The sequence below is a fragment of the Triticum dicoccoides genome, chromosome 3B (assembly GCF_002162155.2).
Source record: "Triticum dicoccoides isolate Atlit2015 ecotype Zavitan chromosome 3B, WEW_v2.0, whole genome shotgun sequence".
In the NCBI taxonomy this organism is placed as follows: Eukaryota; Viridiplantae; Streptophyta; class Magnoliopsida; order Poales; family Poaceae; genus Triticum; species Triticum dicoccoides.
Window position 1 is genome coordinate 860,901,489 of NC_041385.1, and position 16,447 is coordinate 860,917,935.

The window sequence follows — 16,447 nt, forward strand, 5'->3', positions numbered from 1 at the left end:
TTTAAGTAAGAGTTATACGAAATACTCTGATTCAATGTACGAGTGACTCAATCCCAAAGGTCAATCGGGCCAGCCGAATTTCAACAACAAAGGAGTTCACCGTGGAAGATAAAGTCTAATGAAAGACAATGGTAATTTTCTCACTGGGGCAGCCACTAGAATCAGCCAATGAAAAAGCAAGCAAGGAGATGTCCTCACTGGACATTTATCCTATTTGTGAAATCCTTTCTATGTTTCTGAGCCCCGGAAACCTGTCAAGTAAGTAGGTATTTCTTTCTCCCCATCCATGGTTTCTTTTGGTTTTTTATAGTCGTCCGACGCATGCATATGACGATTCATTCTTCTCCTCGGAACGCCAGGTCGATCGGAAAGAAAGTACGCTGTAGCTGGCATCAGCATCTCTTGTTAGGTTTGCACGCACAAGGGCGGTGGGTAGGTTTCTTTACGTGTCTCGCGAAGCTTTGATATTTCCATGCATTGGCGCATAGAGATTTGACTGAGAAGTTGTATTTCTTTTATGCACATTTACTTATGTTGATAGAGGGAGTGGGATGAAAAATGCATAGTAGGAGATTGCCTACCTACCACATCTCGTAGGATACCCAAACCTCGCATACGGGTGGACCGAGTCGGGTGAGTAGGCTGGATTGGTAAGTTCTACCACGAGTCGCCATATAAAGGAACACAAGCGGGTAACCACTTAGGGAACTAGGACCTGGTATCTGAACCATTGGGTAGAGTTTCAGCTGAAAGAAAACCAGGTCAATCTTCCGACTGCGAGTCTTTACAAGCTTGAAACACCTTTAGCATAGGCGGGAGTCGCCCCTTTTAAAGTCAGTATTTATGCGGCGCTGAGCTAACGAGCGGATACCTAACCTTCGAAGGAGAAGAAAAGACAGATGTATCTTTCATTCATATCGATCAGATCAAGGGTGCCGAAGTCTTCATTGATCCAAAGAAAGAAGCTGACACAGGCAAGCCCTGGATGATCGAGTTATCATATTGACTTGGTTTATGCCAACTTGTGTTGTGTTTCGTAATCAGAGCTACTTGTCCTTGCATTGCCCAAGGGAAGTCATGTTTGCTAGGCTGTTTTTCGGTTGTCTAGCCATGCGTGCGAGCGAAGATAAATCCAAACACGTTCTGGTAGATGAGAGGAGACTTGCTGTATCCATTTCCCTCTCTGGCCAATGATTTGAGGAGCTAACATCACATGGTCTATCATGGCCTTTTTATTTATAAAAACATATAAAATGAAGCGTAGATGAGACACTGTTTAGCGAGGAACTTGTGGAAGGCTTGGGCTATCCTCGTACTCTTTGGTACTGACTCATTATTATTATGCGGCAATCATATCACTGTCTTTATGGACTCCATGCAAAACATGTTCATTGAATTTGATAGGCCTAAAATGGCTAACATAATGTTATGACCAGAACTACTAACTTGCCAAAACTGGTAATAGGACCGCGGATCTCTCTGGTTATCAATGTTATTTTATTGTGTTCTGTAGCCTCGCTAACCACAGGCATGGATCCACAAGAACAAAATAAGCAACAAGATCGTGCTTCCCTGCTTTAGGAGTTTCTTCCACCGGTGTGCCTATAGGGAGATCATGACTCTCCTAAAACCCTTATTTGCGGTTAATTGTTAATTGGATCTACACTTTTCTTGGATCCACATCTTTGAAAGAATACTAGTTTGGCACGGACGGGCTAGAAATAATTTGAGGATAAAACCGATTATTCAACATATAAGGTCCTTTTGGGTGACTCTGGATGGAGCAACTCTATAGCATCAGCTAGTCTAGCGTGTTTTAACCACTATTGCTTTCGTCTTGTAAAAGTGTGATAAATGCGACTGTGAATTAGGGCCAGTAGACTAGAACTAGAAATTGAGCTGGCGTCGACGCATAGCCGCTCACCATTATGGTTCTATTGGTTCTCACCGAAGTATCTAAATGGTTCTATTGGGGTTCTCTTCGAGATATCAAAATATTATTTGGAATTTACCACTCGTGTGGAGCCTTGAATGCGACTATAAATTTGATTAATCACACCGGGCGATCACTCTCTTGGAGAGCTCTTATGGCTCTCATGTGATAACTAACTCGCCTTTCTCAGAATCTTCTGAATCGGGATTCGTGGTTGCGTCTGTTGGCAGTAGCACTTCTTCGTTGTATTTGTGACTTGGCTTTGTGAAAGTTCCCGTTGACATTCTAACACATTGGCATTCTAATATTTGATTATTTATTAATAAATTCGACCCGGAAGGCTTTTTAGATGAACATAAGGAGTGGTGTGCGGACCCACCGGCAGTTACCAATATATCATTAGATTAGTTAATTCCCAGCGCCAAATAGGCGTCACCACACTGCCTCCCAAAGGCTTCTTTTAGGCTTCCCTGCCACATCACACGCTTGCTTGCTTTTGGTAATCCGATCCAGAAAAAACGAACAATCTCCCGCGTGCTTCGGGCCTTGCAATAGTAGTAGATGCTACAAACGTGGTGTCATTATCAGCGATTCCTCAATCGATCAGAAGAAAGGGAATATAACATGCCCCTCATTGTCCTTCAATCATGGCGCAATGAATATCGTAGATAGAGTGATTTCGATCTCATATAGCTAGCTTTCCTTTCAAAGTGAAACGATTTTCCTTTTACGTTGAGATATTTGAATTGGATTTTCTTTCACCACTATTACCGTAACACACAGAAAACACTGACGTTTCCATCTCGCTTTCAACCACTGCCACTTTACCTGAGCACTGTGACGCAGTTGATCAAGTATTGAGTTTCTGCTAGTATATAAAGGACTTATGAGAAGTGAACAGAAAAAAACGAAAAAAAGAATTCTCATAGTTCATTGAATTAAGGGAGGGCCATTCGTGGGTGGTTCGTGGAAGAGTTGGGTTTGATTCCCTTTATACGCGATGTGACAAAAAAGACTGATTCAACGAAATATGCCATGCCAGCATTAAGATTTAAAACGTGTCATATACTTCTAGGAAATGTTCGGAACAGAGAACTTTCTCTAATCCAAAGCCGTATTCTCCCAAGATTGAGGAACAAGAGGAGATCCATTAAAAGAAATCTTTCTCGCAGAGAAAATCTAAAAAGTAACATCAAATCACAAACTACACAAGAATTGTCTCTTTATTATGGGGATTTACCCATAAGGGAGATGCACAGAGGAAGAGAATGAACTTCATATATTGAAGCAAGTATATCCTTATCCTAGCAGATTGTTACCCAGACCATATCCTTGGGCAGCTTGGATGTATCTATCTTTTCGTCCAGATCACATCATCTCGAGCGCGGAATCTTATTAGTGGATTAGAAGACTATGGTGACCCGTAGATCTTCAAATGTTGATTCGCAGAGCAATGCCGGAATGCGGGGATTGCATTCTTCAAAAATTATCATATCTTCTTTCCCTAGGGAGAAAGCAGAAACCAAAAACAAGTGGAGGTTTGATCTCTCACCCAAAGCAATTGGGGCTGGTGGAATCTTCCCCTATAGACTCCAAAAAATCATCGTGTACCTTTCCCCTATAGACTCCGAAAAAGCAGCGTGTACCTTTCCCTAAATCCTTGTCACGTGCATTCTATTCTCATGTTCCGTGATTAGAAAAGACATGTTTCTTGTTTTCTTTGAGGTAATAAATGAGATGTATCCCTCTTTGCCTATCTTGATGTGGAATCTATCGTTGAGCACCAATGAATGCAGGTAGAAGGTGTTTTTTCTTAACTCTTTCCAGGCCTCAGCTTGATTGGACTTCGTCAGCTGTTGTCGTTCAGCTTGCTCTCTCCTCTCTCATCTTGTCTCTCCGTAGACGGCGTTAAAAGGTAAATAGACTTAAAGCAAAGTAGGTTCGATCCTTGTGTTCTATTATATGAGGTAGAAGAAGAAAGAGCCGGGGGGATGGTCTTGGCACCCATGGGTTAATGGTGAAAGCGCTCAAGGAAATAGGCAATGGAATATTCAAATCGATCAGAAGTGCTATGCTTTATGTAATCAGGCTGAAGGCTAACATCTCACGAGTAGGCCGAGCTAGGATAAGAATTCCAATCAAAAAAGAAGTATGAATTGGGCCCAAAATCACTACTTTACTACCTATGTCGCGTGTCGCGCCACCTAGTACGATAGACTTTTTGCTGGAAAAGAGCAGGTTTTGCCCCAACTTTGTCCCAAGGAAACCAAAGAAGAGCTAGTTTTGCCATGTTTAGTTAGAGGTGGATGAGCTGATTTCTTTTCACTCCTGTTTCAGCGATACAAAAGTAAAGTAAAGTGTAGAACACAATGTTTGAGCTCCAGGCTTTTACGATTCTTGTGATTGACTTCTCTTCTCTGCTCCTAGCTCCAAATGCCAGTATGTAGAGAAGTGATGGAAAGGGTTGTGCTCTTTCATTTGAGAAACTTCCAACCAAAATAGGAATGTTAGAACAGAATATTTAGATACAGGTCCCTTATGAATACTGTATTGAGTAAGATTCATTGAAGAAATACTTCTCCGAAGCAATAAGTTTGTGGCACAAGCATAATCTTCTACTAACCTAGCCTTTCCCATCTTTCTATTAAAACGAATGTAGCTAACGTGAACTAAAAGCAAGCTCTTGTTCGAGGACGTAGAAATTGTTAGTTGTTGCTAGCTTGAACTGAGTTGTTCCTGTTGGTGCTAGGTTTGCCAAGGGAGTTGTAGTGAGATGCTGCTAATGCAGCTATTTCTGATGTCCGGACGATGCAGCGGAAGTGAAAAGAAAAAGATATGATGCTTAGACCATTCAAACAGGGATGATGGATTTCCAGATATAGGGTTTATTTAAATTGAATGTCTAGCCAAATGCTTACTTTCGTTATGCTTGTCCTGCAAAGCTGGATCTATGGTTCGGTTGCTTTGAATGTCTGTTCCGCCTCTGACCTGGCCCTTACCTCTTTCTTGACTCGGTTTTTCGCAGGGGCATCTAATCCTTTTACAAAAGAAACGCCAGTTTCAAAAGGAATGGCACCGAAAGGTGTCAGATGATGATTGAACTGAACTATCTGAATCTGAAAGGAGATGCTTTCGTGATAAAAGAATCATAGCAACATAGTGTGAGGTTCCATAGGTTGATGAGCCTAATCAGTTGTGTAAGCTATTCACTACAACCGTCTTAGATGGCCCCAGGTATCCTCTTCGGCTTAATCTTTCCTTTGCTTCGATCGCCATCTTGCACTTCCTTATTCCACTATTGCGATATCTTTGTCCTGAAAAATACCAAGAGCTGGTGAAGGTGAAAGAATAGCTTATGGGGCTAGAGTCAAAGGAGCTTTCATAGACATAGAAATCATAATAGAAAGAGCAGGCCTGCGAGCAGCGAGTGCCCTTTGTAAGTTGCGAGCTTGCCTTACCCCCCCCCCCTTTCTTTTTTGAATTATAAAGAATGGTATGAATTAGAAAGAAAGAGATCAGGTTATTTATGATCGGAGAAAAGGAAGGGGCATGGTTGATGTGTCTCTGGGGAACCCGTAGGAAGGCGACACGACCGGCCTCATTCACATCTGAAATCGCCAACATGAACACAAACGAAATCATCTGAATTTTGAATAGAAAGAAAAATAAAAGGAAACATGGTAAAAAGTGTGGTCCCTGGGGATAGGTACTTCGTCCGGCTTGGTATCATTGCTGAGCGATCGCTCGCTGTCTCGAAATGGAGTGTTAGTTTCAAATAGAGATTGTGTGGGTGTGAAGTGTACTGAAGGTCGAGGTTTTTCTTCTTACTAACTTTGTCAAAGAGGCTAAAAAACAATAAGTGACCAACGAAACTTCGAGTGAGTAGGATAAGGAGGAGGAGTCGGAGGATCGGAGAAGGGAATTCGAGAAAAAAAGAGCAGCAACTCAGTAATAACGAAACTTCAAGTAGAAGAAGTTATCGAAACTCGGAACCACATGTTCAATCTTTTTTTAGCGGTTTCCCCAGAGATATTTATCATTAACGCAACCTTCATTTTGCTCATTCATGGAGTTGTATTTAGTACCTCTAACAAAGATGATTATCTACCATTTGTTAGTAATGTGGGTTGGCTTGGATTACTTAGTGTTGCGCACCTAGGAGGCCAGCGCGCTTGGGATGCGGAGGAGCTATTATCACCCAGCTCCCCAACCTAATGCGGCCGGACCGCAGGGAATCTTAGCATGGGGGGACGTCCTAATCCTTTTGCCACTGCAAGGTAGGCTAATCGTACGAAGCAGGAGCAAGGGCACTCCCCTGTTTCAGGAAGGCACATGAGTCCGAGCGGTATTATGAATGTGCGATCAACACTACACTACGTAGGTACCTGTGCATGCAGGTGAGGCATCGGTCGGTCCTAGAAGCGGTGACAGTTAGCGAGGAGTTAATGACCGGACGTGCTACAACCTAGGGATCACCAGTCAGCTCTTTTGCACAATAGGAATATCGGGGGGGGGGGGGATAGCACAATTCTTCTTGGAGGAGGGTTTTGGTTTGCCCAGGTGACTGATCCTGCCATAATATACTCCCGCCAATTCTATTGCACTGGCAACCGAAGTCGAACATACATACGACGATCTTCATGTGTGAAGGGACGGGAGGAAAGAAAGGGCGGTAGATGATAATGCGAAAGGGCGCAGCGTCTGGCTTGATAGTAAAGCCAAAGAAAGATACTCCAAGACAAGACACAACTGTTGGGAAGGGGACATGATCAATACAACCTGGCTGAATCCGGGCTGGGATAGTGGTGCCCATTCCTAACCAGTTCTGAAAAGGTTCGCTCATGTCGGAGGTACTAACCACTTAGTGATCGGTCCACTAGTTCACGCAAATCCGAAGAAGTTATCATGGACGAGCCACATGCAGGGAAACTTGCACGTGTGGCTCTGGCTGGGCTTTCCTTCGGTATCTAATAACCTTGCTTCTGCTCGCCGCTGGCGCACCTCTCCTAACTATTGCCCATTTATTCTGGAATAATTTTTTTAGGAGGGACAATTTTACATATTTCTGCTTAGTCCTTCTATTATTAAGTACGACTGGTACAATTTCGATGTGTTTCGATTTAAAAAAAATAAAGGTTTGATGCTTCTGAATTCATTGTATTAATTCCACTTCCTACTCGCAGTATGCTCTTAATGATCCCGGCTCATAATTTAATTGCCATGTATTTAGCTATTGAGCTTCAAAGTTTATGTTTTTATGTGACCGCAACATCAAAAAGAAAGTCTGAATTTTCCTCGGAAGCCGGCTCAAAATATTTGATCTTAGGTGCATTTCCCTCTGGAATACTATTGTTCGGGTGCGACCGGACTACTACCGATCAATTTTTTGGAACTTATTTATAGACTTGTAGAGACCCTCTATGTAGTTGTAATTCTAGGGAAATCGATGCACTTTCCCCATAGCCCTAAGGCTGTGTCTCGATATCCTAAGCACGAAAGATAAGATATGGGAGACGGGGTCCTATGGTATGGGTCTTTGACCCTTGGTCTAATTCCACGACAGAGAGTCGGCGTGGCGTAAAGTGAAGATTGGGGGAATAGAGCGAAATCCCCGTCTGGGGTATTCTGAAAGTGTAACCTAGGAACGAAAAAGGGGCCCGATACTTCAACTAAAGGAGCGACCTGTTTGTTCACCAAACACTGACCCAGTGTCACGAGTTTTCCAGGTCCAAAGGGATCCAGTGCCCAACTACCGACTCCTCCCAGAATTGCGTCATTGAAGCCGAGCCAGGAATAGCCGTTAGTGGACACCTACCACTTTTCAACGTTTAGAGAGGCCCTCTTTAATACATTAAGAACATATGTTCACATGGGGCCAGAAAGACTCAGTCATAGGAACTTAGACCACCTACGCGCTGGTAAACGAAAACCACCTCGACCTGATCTACCGAACGAAGAAGGCTGCCTCGTCGAAAGAATTAACACGCCAAAAGGGCCACCAGCTCTCCCCCAAAAAGTGGAGAACCACTGCTTAATGCTCACAGAAACATCCGACCTTATGGTCAAGTCGTCCCCCTATCTTTCTGATCTCATTCGTTTTCCGATCGCATAAAAAGTCATGAGATCAAAAAAAGAAATGTGAGAATGTAGTTATAGATGTAAAAATAGTAAATATCGTGTTCCATAGATGGGGCGTCCTATCCGATGGATGAATGAGGAGCCTCTGTCGAGTAGTGAAATGATAGGATTCCTCTTTTCGGTTAAATTGAAACACAAGTCGACGATTCAAGCCAAGAGTGCGGGCACCTTAAGAGCGGTCAAAGCTAGAAGCTATATCATGACTGCTAGAACGAACGACCCGATGAGTATTTTCGTACCACCTTCCAATCTTCTTAGTCAATTGTGTACTTTTCCACTAGGTGAGACATAATTTATCGGAATCCGGGGCCTATTTTTCCCTATTGCCCAAGGGGAATGTCAAATTATGTGGTTTCACAGTCTTGTGAGAAAGGAAGTTTTGGAAAATGGAGTTGCCGTTTTCCCTACTTTGGTCATAGCGATATTGTTGCTTAAACTAACATGGAAAGTTGGTTCAATCACTTTAAAGTGCCCTCTCAAGTGTCATATCATAATGGTAATCTCCTTATGGTATAGTAATTTGGCTTAGAATAAGAAACCTATCTCTTCCCCCTAATGGCTTTTCACTACCCCTTGCGGCAATGCGTATCGTTGCTGCATCGCCACCGTATTCCTGTCTTGCTTTTCTGAACTGCTTGTTTTCTTGGGGCTGCAGTCCAGTTGCTTATGGGTTTGCTTCTCGGTCTACCCAATCAAGGTTAGACCTCGCTCTATCAACCATTGTTTAAATAGTATCATGTTATTTCATTTTTCATTGACGCCATCATTACAATCGAGGACCTACAATCCATGGAAATCCCTATTCCAATCACTGGGAAAGAAGAGCAAGTAAGTAATGAATGAATGGATGGATTTAGATGGTATATAAACATCTCCCTATGAAGGGAAGGTGCTATAGTATCTAACTAAGAAAAAAAGTAGGTTGTGAAATAATAGGAAATATGCCATGCAGAAAAGAGAGCTATTACCAGGCTTATCTTTTTCGTTATCCTTATTTAACTGAATCTACTGTGTGTTCCATTAAAAGGAAATAGAGCTATTCATTGTAGGATTGATCCAGACAACTCAACCTAAGTCACCTATTGCGCCTAACCTAAGTATAGTGCCAGTGGTCGGCGAGGAGAAGTTCATTCCTGTAGAGAATAGAGGGGATCCTATTTCCTTTCCCCTTTCCCAATATGGCAACCTTATCTTCCAGCATGAAAGTTGGTATCAGAATGAAACAATCCAATCCATACTTGTGGAGTGCTCAGTTCAATTCCTGATTTATCTGAAGCCTAAACCAGAAAAGGAAACCTATTACCCTGAGTCCCCCCTTTCGGCTATCTCATATGCTGTTCCTCGACTCTCAGGAAGGTAAGGTTATCAATCAATAGTAGGCTGCTGCTCTGTGCAGTTAAAGATGGGATCCAACCTGTTATGTTTGCGTGTTTCCTATAATCTGTGCTCAATTCCATATTTCTGTATCCTTCGGTTCCCGGGACTGATCTGATCTCCTTTATACTTACCTCAAACAACGAGCGAAGTCGAGATGTTGATGAGAAAGAGGCCAAGGCCAGAGAGTGCTCTTTGAAGGCTACTATGCATCCTTACGAATACAAGAGTTGTTTTTTTTGTTTTCGGTATAGCAGGACTTGAACCTGCGACCATTAGGTTAAAAGCCCAATGCTCTACCAACTGAGCTATACACCCAATTTTACAAGAAGGCTTGGTGCGGAAAACAAAAGAGGGTGGCCTAGCCCCATTTCTTCTTATCATATGACAAGGACGTGGCTCTGTATGGTATAGTACTGTGGAGGAAGTTTGGGAGTCCTTTCCACTCATTGAGGATTCTATCTAAAAAAAAGGTCAACGGGGGAGACTACTTTGAAGTGCGGGCTGAACAAACTACTTCTCCTGCTACCAAAACAGAGAAATAAGGAAATAAGATGGATTCGTCTAATAACATACCCAATGCCTGTAGTTGAAGAATTGTTGGATGAGTTATCTTGTGTTGTTTGTTTTACTAAGCTGGATCTGAGAGCTGGTTACCATCAGATAAGATTACATGAAACAGACGAATACAAAACGGCATTCAAGACCCACGTCACTATGAATTTTATGCTATTTGGCCTCACAAATGCACCACCCACCCTCCAGAGTGCTATGAACACAATTTTGGCTAAGCTGACTAGGGTTTGTGTACTTGTTTTTGTGGAGGACATCTTAATCTACTGCAAATCCTTGCAAGATCATGTCAACCATTTGCAGCAAGTATTTGACCTTTTGAAGCAGAATCAACTATATGTGAAGTTGAATAAATGTTCATTTGCTCAACCACAGATAGAATACCTGGGTCATGTCATTAGTGGGCGAGGGTTGGCTACAAACTAAAAGAAGATCCTCACAGTGAAAAGAGTGGCCTACTTCCAAGTCAAGCACATTATAGTTTGGGCTTAGCAGGACAGGCGTTTCATTCACAGGAGCTTAGCTCATTTGACTGCTCACAAACATAAAACACCAATGCAGCACAAAGCTTTCCCTCAAGCTCATGGGATTACAATATACCATCCAATAAAAGGCTCAGAGAATAGGGCAGCTGATGCACCACTATCTAGATTACATGAGCCAGATGAACTCAATGCCATTACTTCCTGTCAACCACAATGGCTCACTGATATTGTTGCAGGGTACAGCAAAGACACTTTCACCCAGAATTTACTATATGACTTGGCAGTCCTGAGCACTAACAAGAATAGCAAATATTCATTGCATAATGGGGTCATTCGATATAGAAGAAGAGTATGGGTTGATGCAAACTTCTAAATGAAAAGAACATCTTGCAAGCACTTCATGCCAGTGGTATTGGTGCCCACTCTGGCGTTACTGCTACTTATCACTGCATCAAGGCAATATTTGCTTGGACAAGAATCTTTCAACCAGTGGAATCTTTTGTCAACCAATGTAAAATCTGTCAGCAAGCTAAGATAGAACATTAAAAACTCCCTGGCCTCTTCGACACTACTAGGAAAAAGGCTACTAGCAGCGCGGGTAAAATGGCTACTAGTAGCGCGGGTACTCGTGCTACAGGTATCGCGCTACAACTAAAAGTTAGTAGTAGCGTGGGTCGGACCCGCGCTACTACTAATTTTGTTAGTAGCAGCGAGGTTTCAATCCGCGCTACTGCTATCATGAACTGCGCTACTACTAATGAAGTAGTAGTAGCGTGTCTATAGTCCCAACGCTAATACTAGTAGCCCGCCATTTTATCCCCACACCACTACTAACTTATTAAGAATTAAAAAGATGTAATCAACCAAATTCATTCTATCACACAGTTGTCGTGTCTTCTCCAGTTCCTCGTTGTAGCAGCAACTCATGTATAATTTCATTCTATCACACAGTTACATAAGCAACTATGTTCCTCCCATTAGCAGCAACTCATGTATAATTCCATTCTATCGCACAGTTACATAAGCAACTACCTACGTAAGTTGTTATGGCCCGATCCAAAAATTGGACCACTCGTCAATGTGCGGCGCCTGCCCGGCCTGATCTCACGGCCTGCAGCTGCGACGAAACACATTGGATAGCCCTCAACTCCAACTGGACCGGTCGATGTCATCCTTGTGCCTCGCCACCAGCGGACCGAGGAAGCCATCGTACACGTGCCCCACTCCCTGCACTCTGAAACCCAAACATCATTAAGATTCAGATTAAGAATTGGCCACATACACTGGTAGAAAAAGAGGCTTCCGTCCAGCCCCATTAGTCGCGAAACTGTAGGAACCGCGACTAATGAAGTCTTTAGTCGCGGTTCGGCAGACGAACCGCGACCAAAGGCCTGGGCCCACGGCGCTCGGTGGCCAGCTGGTGCACGTGAGGGGCTTTAGTCGCGGTTGGCCAGGCCAACCGCGACTAAAGGTGCGCAAAGGCCTTTAGTCGCGGTTGGCCAGGCCAACCGCGACTAAAGCTCCTCCCCTATATATACCAGTTCAGCACGCTCACTTAGCCATTTGGTGCCACTTCTCTTCACAAGCTTCACAAGGGGGTGTAGGTTTGCTTTTGGTTCCTCTTATGCACACAAGGTGTTTGATGAAATGCCCTAAGAGGGTGAAACAAACATGATATGAAGTGTTGGAGCCACACTTGAGGTTCCTCATTTATTTTTTCCTCCTCGATCGCGGTTAGCAACTTGAACCTTTCATGCATGTGTGTCATTGATAAAATATGCATGTGTGCAGTTCATTATTTAATTTATATTGTTTGTAGCTAGTTAGTTTAACAAATGCATGATGGTTAATTATATATTTTATATTATAATAATGCAGATGAATCGGCAATGGATGTACGGTAACCGACTCTCCGGCGAGTTCACTACGGGTTTGAAAGATTTCCTCGTAGTGGCTAATGCGAACAAGCAGGGGGGTTTTGTTATCTGTCCATGTGTTATCTGTAAGAATCAGAAGGGTTACTCTTCCTCAAGAGATGTTCACATGCATCTGCTTCGGCACGGTTTCATGCCAAGCTATAATTGTTGGACCAAGCATGGAGAAAGAGGGGTTATAATGGAAGAAGATGAAGAAGGGGATGATTTCATCGATGAAAGCTATCTTGCTCATTTCGGTGATACTTTCATGGAGGATGCTGAAGGTGAAGGGGAAGGTGAAGAAGATGCACGTGATGATCCCGTTGATGATCTTGGTCGGACCATTGCTGATGCACGGAGACGCTGCGAAACTGAAAAGGAGAGGGAGAATTTGGATTGCATGTTAGAGGATCACAGAAAGGCGCTGTACCCCGGATGCGATGATGGTCTGAAAAAGCTGGGCTGCACACTGGATTTGCTGAAATGGAAGGCAGAGGCAGGTGTAGCTGACTCGGCATTTGAAAACTTGCTGAAAATGTTGAAGAATATGTTTCCAAAGGATAACGAGTTGCCCGCCAGTACGTACGAAGCAAAGAAGGTTGTCTGCCCTCTAGGTTTAGAGGTTCTGAAGATACATGCATGCATCAACGACTGCATCCTCTACCGCGGTGAATACGAGAATTTGAATGAATGCCCGGTATGCACTGCATTGCATTATAAGATCAGAGGCGATGACCCTGGTGACGATGTTGAGGGCCAGAAACCCAGGAAGAGGGTTCCCGCCAAGGTGATGTGGTATGCTCCTATAATACCACGGTTGAAACGTCTGTTCAGGAACAAAGAGCATGCCAAGTTGTTGCGATGGCACAAAGAGGACCGTAAGTCGGACGGGGAGTTGAGACACACCGCAGATGGAACGCAATGGAGAAAGATCGACAGATGGTTCAAAGATTTTGCAGCTGACGCAAGGAACATAAGATTTGCTCTAAGTACGGATGGCATGAATCCTTTTGGCGAGCAGAGCTCCAGCCATAGCACCTGGCCCGTGACTCTATGCATCTACAACCTTCCTCCTTGGTTGTGCATGAAGCGGAAGTTCATTATGATGCCAGTGCTCATCCAAGGTCCGAAGCAACCCGGCAACGACATCGATGTGTACCTAAGGCCATTAGTTGATGAACTTTTACAGCTGTGGGGTGGTGTCCGTGTGTGGGATGAGCACAAACAAGAGGAATTTGACCTACGAGCGTTGCTTTTCGTAACCATCAACGATTGTCCTGCTCTTAGTAACCTTTCGGGACTGTCAAATAAGGGATACAATGCATGCACGCACTGCTTACATGAGACTGAAAGTGTACATTTGCCAAATTGTAAGAAGAACGTGTACCTTGGGCATCGTCGATTTCTTCCGAAAATTCATCCAGTAAGAAAGAAAGGCAAGCATTACAACGGCAAGGCAGATCACCGGCCGAAGCCTGCGGAACGCACTGGTGCTGAGGTATTTGATATGGTCAAGGATTTGAAAGTCATCTTTGGAAAGGGTCCTGGCGGACAATCAGTTCCGAAGGGAGCTGACGGGCACGCAGCCATGTGGAAGAAGAAATCTATATTCTGGGAGCTAGAATATTGGAAAGTCCTAGATGTCCGCTCTGCAATCGACGTGATGCACGTTACGAAGAATATTTGCGTGAACCTCCTAAGCTTCTTGGGCGTGTATGGGAAGACAAATGATACAAAGGAAGCACGGCAGGACCAGCAACGTTTGAAAGACCCTGATGACCGGCATCCGGAATGGTTTCAAGGTCGTGCCAGCTCGCTCTGACCAAAGAAGAGAAGGTCATCTTTTTTGAATGCCTGAGCAGTATGAAGGTCCCGTCTGGATTCTCGTCCAATATAAAGGGAATAATAAACATGGCGGAGAAAAAGTTCCAAAACCTGAAGTCTCACGACTGCCACGTGATTATGACGCAATTGCTTCCGATTGCTTTGAGGGGGCTCCTGCCGGAAAATGTTCGAGTAGCCATTGTGAAGCTATGTGCATTCCTCAATGCAATCTCTCAGAAGGTAATCAATCCAGAAGTTCTACCACGGTTACAGAACGATGTGATCCAATGCCTTGTCAGTTTCGAGTTGGTGTTCCCGCCATCCTTCTTCAATATTATGACGCACCTCCTGGTTCACCTAGTCGAAGAGATTTTCGTTCTCGGTCCTGTATTTCTACACAATATGTTCCCCTTCGAGAGGTTCATGGGAGTATTAAAGAAATATGTTCGTAACCGTGCTAGGCCAGAAGGAAGCATCGCCAAGGGCTATGGAAATGAGGAGGTAATTGAGTTTTGTGTTGACTTTGTTCCTGACCTTAAGCCGATTGGTCTTCCTCGATCGCGGCACGAGGGGAGACTAAGTGGAAAAGGCACGATCGGAAGGAAATCAACGATATGTATGGACGGCCATTCTCTGACTGAAGCACACCACACTGTACTGACCAATTCTAGCTTGGTGGCTCCGTACTTTGAGAAACACAAGAATATTTTACGCTCGGACAACCCGGGGAAGCCTGAATCCTGGATTAGGAAGGCCCACATGGAGACTTTCGGCAGTTGGTTGAGAAAACATTTAATGAATGACAATGATGTTGTAGATCAGCTGTACATGTTGGCCAAGACACCATCTTCGACTATAACGACTTTCCAAGGGTACGAGATAAATGGGAATACATTTTACACGATCGTCCAAGATAAAAAGAGCACCAACCAAAACAGTGGTGTCCGCTTTGATGCAGCAACCGAGAATGGGCAAAAGGTCACATATTATGGTTACATAGAGGAGATATGGGAACTTGACTATGGACCCTCCTTTAAGGTCCCTTTGTTCTGGTGCAAATGGTTCAAGCTAACAGGAGGTGGGGTAAAGGCGGACGAGCAATACGGAATGACAATGGTGGATTTCAACAATCTTGGTTACCTTGACGAACCATTCGTCCTTGCCAAAGATGTCGCTCAGGTTTTTTATTTGAAGGACATGAGTAGCAAACCGAGGAAACGGAAAGATAAGAAAACGATCAGTACATCATGCGATGATCCAAAGCGCCACATTGTTCTTTCAGGGAAAAGAAACATCGTGGGAGTGGAGGACAAGACAGACATGTCAGAAGATTATAATATGTTTGGTGAAATTCCGCCCTTCAAAGTGAACATTGACCCAAGCATTAAGTTAAATGATGAGGATGCTCCATGGATACGGCACAATCGTAAGCAAGCAGGGACACAAGGGAAGAATTGATGTGTAATAATTTATTGTACCAAATTTTGTATTTGGTCGATGAACTGAATGATGTATCAAACCTTTTGTCAAACCTTCAAGGGGTTTTAAAATGAATTAGTTTTATTTTTCTGATTTTTTTGATATATAATTGTATTTTTAAGATTTTAAAATGAATTAGTTTTATTTTTCTGATTTTAAAAGGAAAAAGGAAGAAGAAGAAAGAAGGAAAAAGGAAGAAAAAAACAGAAGAAAAAAACCGAAGAAAAAAGGAAAAACAGAAGAAAAAAACAAACAGAAGAAAAACATAAGAAAAAACAGAAGAAAAAAACAGAAGAAAAAAGGAAAAAGGAAAAAAGGAAGAAAAAAAGAAAATATGCCACCTACTGGGCCACCACGGCCTGAATACGACTAGAAACCCATTAAAGGGCCAGGATTCAGGCCCGCAGAAGGCCGAGTAGGCCCACAGGCACATAGTGACAGAATAGGCCCGTAAGCCTGCATTTGAGAGGAGCTCGAAGTGGTGAGCGCAGCCGCGCTTATAAACCACTGTCGAAGCCTCTCGGCTAGCGAGGTGGGACTAAACATCCCACCGCACCGCGCCAGTTCTAGCACAGACCTTTAGTCCCGGTTGGGGAGGCGGACCGCGACTAAAGGGTACCCTTTAGTCACGGTTGTTGTCCCCAACTGCGACTAAAGGGTCTTTCTGCGCGGGAACGGAAGCGGCGCCAAAACCCTTTAGTCCCGGTTGGGGAGGCGGACCGCGA

At 43.7% G+C, this 16,447-nt stretch overlaps 1 non-coding gene across 1 annotated transcript; it reads right to left on the reverse strand.

Moving 5' to 3' along the window:
* Positions 1-9,690: 9,690 nt before the first annotated feature.
* TRNAK-UUU lies at positions 9,691-9,763 on the reverse strand. Its single transcript has one exon. It is a non-coding gene; the product is annotated as a tRNA-Lys (tRNA).
* Between the last annotated feature and the right edge of the window lie 6,684 nt (positions 9,764-16,447).